The sequence below is a fragment of the Pseudorasbora parva genome, chromosome 2 (genome assembly GCF_024679245.1).
Source record: "Pseudorasbora parva isolate DD20220531a chromosome 2, ASM2467924v1, whole genome shotgun sequence".
NCBI classification, from domain to species: Eukaryota; Metazoa; Chordata; class Actinopteri; order Cypriniformes; family Gobionidae; genus Pseudorasbora; species Pseudorasbora parva.
The window spans coordinates 59,811,407-59,817,982 of NC_090173.1; the positions used below are offsets into that span (position 1 = coordinate 59,811,407).

The 6,576-nt window shown below is 40.4% G+C and overlaps 1 long non-coding RNA gene across 1 annotated transcript; it reads right to left on the reverse strand.

Annotated features, from left to right (window-relative positions):
* Positions 1-5,339: 5,339 nt before the first annotated feature.
* On the reverse strand, positions 5,340-6,576 carry LOC137047815 (uncharacterized). Its single transcript, XR_010899256.1, has 3 exons — positions 6,440-6,576; positions 6,225-6,364; positions 5,340-6,128 (listed from the first exon to the last, which is right to left on the reverse strand). It is a non-coding gene; the product is annotated as an uncharacterized lncRNA (long non-coding RNA).

Sequence of the window (6,576 nt, forward strand, 5' to 3'; positions counted from 1 at the left end):
TTTTCCCTTCATCTTTTACTTTCTTAGCCTTAGCACGAGTTATCGCACATGCAGGGAATAAGTTTGGACAGTCACGGGAGTCATCCATTTTCCCTACAACAGGATCTACTATAGGCGGAACCCCACCATCTGATTTTTCCCACACATTTCCCCCTGCTAGATCATTTCCAAGTATGAAACTGACACCAGGGACAGGAAGCACTGAACGAACGCCTACAACAACATCACCTGATACTAGTTTTGAGGCAAGATGAATACGGTGTAAAGGAACTTCCATAAACCCCATCTCAAACCCTCTCACTAGTACATGAGTTCCAGTAGCAGTACTATCAGACAAAGGCAGAAGTCCTTCCAATAAAAAGGACTGTGCAGCTCCAGTATCTCGGAGAACACGAACCCGAACAGTCTCCTCAGATCCAGGCACAGACACGGCCCCTTCTGTAAGAAATGGTGCATAATCATTATGAGTCTCTACTTCTGAGATATCCCCATGCGTGTTCACAAATTGGGCAGGACTAGGGTTCTTACATGATGTAGAAATTAAACCAACCGTTTTAGCGGACCTCTCTTTTTTCTTAAGAATTACACAATCAGAAATTTTATGTCCTGCCTTCTTACAATAAAAGCAAACAATCTCCCCTTTTAATCGTGTATGAACAGCATGATCAGAGGAAGAATTAGGAGTAATATTCTGTCGTACAACAGCCGCTTTGCTCTTTCCCTGAACACTCGTCTTAGGTCTATGCAATTCATTTAAATGGCTAATCGAACTTCGGTGAGTAAGAACAAATTCATCGGCCATGAGAGCAGCGTCTGACAGTTTGTTCACTTTATGCTCATTTAAATACATAGCAACTGCATTCGGTACACATTGTTTAAACTCTTCCAAAAGAAGCAGCTCTCTAAGCTGTTCCTTTGTGTTTACTTTCATTGAGGTGCACCAACGATCAAACATGTTTTCTTTTTCTCTGGCAAATTCAAGATAAGTGCATGTCTCAGGTTTTAAAAAACTTCTAAATCTCTGACGATATGCCTCAGGTGCCAATTCATATGCTTGCAATATTGCAGATTTAACAGTATCATAATCACCGCTTTGTTCAACAGTCATCGCCGAGTACACTTCCTGTGCTCTCCCGGTTAAAACACATTGTAACAATAACGTCCAAAATTCTCGGGGCCATTTTAACGACTCTGCAACACGTTCAAAATGAGAAAAATATTTCTCTACCTCCCTCTCAGAAAACGGCGGTACCATCCTAATGTTTCTAAAAACATCAAACACAGATGAAGTCGAGACTGGTTCAGTCGATGGCACGGAGAGTGGAGTTTCAACTGGTTTTGCCTTCAGCTCCAACTCAAGTTTCCTCAACTGAAACTGCCTTTCATCCTTCTCTCTCTCAAACTCTAACTCCAACTTTCGCATCTCAAACTGCTGTTGTAATTTCTTTACTTCAACATCTCTCTCAAACTCTCTCTCTTTCAAAGCACAAGCATCTCGCTCGGCACGAAGCTTATCAGCATCAACACATAACTGCTTTTCTTGTAAAGACATCTCGCTAAACTTTACATTTCTGTCAGTATCATGACAAGGAGACAAAGACTCTTCAGGATCAGTAACTTGAGCTCTTACCTCTAAAACACCACGTTCAAAAAGTGCGCATTTCACAGTGTTCGTCAGAGTTTCTTTAAGCTTTTTATCGTTACTGGTCAACTCCACATCAAAACGCTTAGCAATCTGTAACAACTCTTCCTTTGTGCATCTCTCCAGTAATACTTCTGAAGGAAACACAAAGAAATCTTCGACTACCGAAGACATTTTTTTCTTAAACGGGAGTTAGACTGATGCTAAACAACACCAAAACACACGCATGCGTGACTGACACCACTATAAACTACAGCGTTTAGACTACAAATCCCATAAGCCACTTCACCAGGGATCGTCACAGCATAACACGCTCCTGTTGTAAACCCGCCTAGTTACAAGATAGATGAAAACTTACCACGAATCATTCTCACATCTTCATACTCTTAGCAGGCATAAACAAACAACACGGACATGAAAAGCAACAAAGTGTCACCTTAAATGAAAATGAGAGACTTCAGTTCCTAACTAGAAACAAAACTAACTAAACCTACCTGATCTTCAAAGGTGTACCGGACTCGAGGCAGGATTTAAACGCTAAACTCAAGACAATTGGTACATTTAAACCAAAAGCCCGAAGCGTACCCCCGACAGAGATTTAAAACCTCCGCCCAGAATAACCTTCAAAAATAAGAAAGGCAAAACAACAAACAAAATAACAAACAGTGCCTCGATGGAAGGATTGTAAACCCAGCTGAGGACACTCTAAATAACTGAAGTCTTCTCATTTACAAAAGTGAACACTAAAACAATATACACTTACTTACACATGCAGCAATTCAGGACGAGCCTCCAATTTTATGTTACGACCAGCTCGGTTTAAGTCGCAACATAAAAGAGGGATCAAACACCAACGTTTAATCAAAGTAAATTATATTTAATGGTATTAACAAATATAACAATAATTACAAATAACAAACATAAGTCTAGGGAACTAAAGAAACAAAGATATAAACAAAATATTAAAGCTACATGATATAAGAAAGGTACAAGAAAGAAACTAAATGAAAAGCAAAGAGCCACTCCCGTGAGAAACTATCCCACAGAGAGTGCTAACTCAAATGAAAACGAAGAGCACTTAAATACCCTAATCTACAAATTATCAATTAAGAAGAGGGTGTGACTCAGAAACTCCCACAGTCTGCCACCAATGGGTAGAGAGAAACACTCAGGGTCGTTACAGGGCCCTACAGTGGTGGCTAAAGACCAGAGGGTTTTCCCCCAAAGGGAACCCTTTCCATATGATCAGTGTAACGCGCAAATGCCTTCGGGCTCTAGTCATATCGAAGAAAGCCTGGTTTCTGTCCCAGGGGCCAGTGCTGGGAGCATCATGTTGCCGGAAAACCGTTTCAACAGATGCATCCCTCACTGGTTGTGGCTCGGTCATGGAAGGCCGCTTTGCGAGAGGTCCATGGGAGGACCATCATTCCTCCTGGCACATAAATTGTCTGGAGATGATGGCGGTCTACAAAGCTCTGAGGAGTTTTCTCCCGGATCTCCACTGGCACCATGTTCTGGTCTGCACGGACAATATGGCAGTCGTGGCATAACTGCCCTCTGTGCAGATTGGCGCATCTCATTCTCCGGTTCAACCACAGAACATTTTTATAGATTCATAAACAAGACACATTGTATTATAACAACTGGTGATTTCCGAGGATATCAATGTAACCTAATGCATCTATACGTTAATTTAACTTTGACCTGCGCCGTTTGGTTGTTGCAGGCATCTCGACCGCCGTGTCCAAAAGATACTTCTTGTATGGGCCTTGCTGCGCCATTATCGGGTCAGTTTAGATTTAACAACCAATCAACATTTCCTAAACAAATATGTAAAAACGATTAGTCATGTTACGTGTGGTTGTCGTCAGGCAATGAGAGATCCAAGACATCCAAACTAAATTTTTTTTTTTAATAGATAACTCAAACAGATACAAAGAACACGCTGGAGACTAAACAGGAACAACACACATCAAACAACGTTCAGAACCGACAAGGAGTGAGGGAAGTGACTGTGACAAGTCACAGACATATGGCTGCTAAACGAAAAATTTAAACTGTAATTAACACCTAACATATACAATACAATATTTATTTATAAAGCACATTTAAAAACAACCAAGGCTGACCAAAGTGCTGTACATAGGAGAGAATAAAATGCAGAGCAGTACAGGACAAAAGAAACAACTGAAAAAAATAAAAAATAAAAAACAGTAATCATATCAGAGGCAATGAGCATCAAAAGCAAGAGAAAACAAAAAAGTCTTTAAAGAAGATTTAAACATGGAAACTGAAGGAGCCTGTCTGATATAGAGAGGCAGACTGTTCCAAAGTTTTGGGCCTGCAGTCGCAAAAGCACGGTCACCTCGTTTTTTAAGCCTGGATCTAGGTACGATGAGAAGACAGTGATCGCTGGATCTCAAAGTACGAGAAGGAGTGTATGGACAGAGCAGATCAGTCAGGTATTGAGGGGCCAAATTGTTAAGAGCTTTATACACAAAAAGTAAAATTTTAAAATCAATTCTGAATATAACAGGTAGCCAATGAAGTTTGATTAAAATAGGGGTGATCGACTCATACTTCCGTGTCCCAGTGAGGAGTCTAGCTGCTGCATTTTGCACTAATTGTAGGCGAGAGAGAGAAGACTGAGATAGACCAAGGTAAAGTGGATTACAGTAGTCTAGTCGTGATGTTACGAATGCTTGAGTCGCTATTTGAAGATTGCTCTTAGTTAAAAACGGTTTCAGTTTAGAGATTTGGCGGAGCTGAAAAAAGCATGACTTTACAACAGCACTGATCTGCTTCTCCAATTTTAAGTTGTGGTCAAACAGAAAGCCCAGATTTCTTGCGCATTTGGTTTCATACGGTGCGAGAGAACCACGCTCAGCATCAAACACACAGTTATCCTTAGGCCCAAAGATAATTATTTCGGTTTTATTTTCGTTTAGGTTTAGAAAGTTACTTGAAAGCCAAAGTTTAAGATCACTTAAGCAGGCAAACAAGGGTTGTAGACCATTTTTATCATTGTTTTAAAGGAAAATAAATCTGAGTATCGTCAGCATACAAATGGAAGGATACATCATATTTATTAAAGATGGAAGCCAGCGGTAACAGATACAGAATAAACAATATGGGGCCGAGGATTGATCCCTGTGGGACTCCACAGTTCAGAGGTACACTAGTGGAGGATTGATGACCAATACGGACACTAAAACATCTATTGTTTAGATAAGAGCGGAACCACTGCAAGACAACGCCTCGAAAACCCAAAGATGTCTCCAGACGTCGCAACAGGACCTCATGGTCAACTAAGTCAAATGCAGAACTCAAATCTAGTAAGACTAAGGCCATTGATTTCCCAGAGTCAGTTTCAGTGAAAATATCACTTGACACTCTTAAAAGAGCAGATTCAGTACTGTGTAGAGCTTTAAAACCAGATTGAAATGTTTCATGGAGAGAATTTGCGGATAAGTATGATTGTAGTTGAATCAGTACAACTCTCTCCAGGATCTTTGAAATAAAAGGTAGATTAGAAATAGGATGATAGTTAGAAAGAGTGGAAGGATCGAGATTAGTTTTTTTAAGATATGGCGTCACCACAGCAACTTTCAGACTGTTAGGGAAGGAACCCGTTTACAGGTGTAGCATGGCGGCTCGATTGTAAGGACTACGCCACCCCGTTTTAATGGGGAACCTATGAAATAAAGCACGCAAGTGCGTTCCACCAAGAGAGGCAAGAGGCATGGGTTCCGTACAAAATATAATTTATTTATTTCTAAGAAAGTTGGCCAACAATTATTTAAAACTAGAAGGACAAGTGTCATGGACTGAAAGTAAGGAAACAGAGGAAATTAAGTCACAATAAAACTTGACAGGCTGAGGCTTCCTCTGGAGAGCAGGCTCGTGTAACCGCAACAGGCATACAATGGAAACCAAGCCAATCAGAATCACACCCACCAAGTTCACTGTAAAGACACAAAACTAGTGACACTGCAATAAAGGACACAGCAAGAATGACACCCTTTGGTGATGTAAAGCCTGTAATGCCCTAAAGAACCTGCCCGCTCCAGGAAGCCCACAGCTCCTAAAGAAGAAAATACAAAAGTAAAATTAATAAATTATACAATTGTAAAGAAAACAATCAATTTACAAAATCAAATGACCAAAAGAAAGGAAGCAACGGGTTACAATACACTCAGAATAAACCAAGTATAAATACAGACAGCTCACATTAAAGAAAGAAAACTAATGTACCAAACCGTTGCAGTTAAACTCAGAATAACTCATACAAACAAATCTACAAAGAAAAACAAGAGTATTAACACTAAACATAAATGCATAAAACATCCAGCCCACTTAATGGTAAGTATGCTTGACACAGATGTACCCGGACGCCAAAAGCAGCAGCGTGGCTCAGAGCCAAAGGTGAAGAAAAAGACTGTTGAGGGGAAACATCAAGAAACCTGCTCAACGTCCACAAACAGACCTTGGACACAAAACAGAAAAGTTAAAAACAATTAAAAGATCATGCATTGGTTTACCAATCCCATGAAGCAATGATTTTATCCAGCAGTTCATCTACTCAATGATCCAGTGAAGTAATACTTTGACGGCATCTACAAGTCACTCAATATCCTTATTAAACAGCAACAGCTGGCACTCCAATCAGGGTTACGTTAAGCAGCAATGCCATACCAATGGGAGCCCTGAAGGCACACCACACTGAAACAAATGGCTATAACTGAAGTCAATGAAGCCAGACTTCCCACAACGTCCCAAACACAGCTTTAAACTTACCTGGAAGTAAGCAGGACATCGCACACTCAAATTTACAATTACTCATCACCCTAAACAAATGAAAATTGCAAATGTCACTGGAAAGCACTAGACTCAAACAGGTAAACTGCAAAGCCAAAACCACATACCTCCATAGT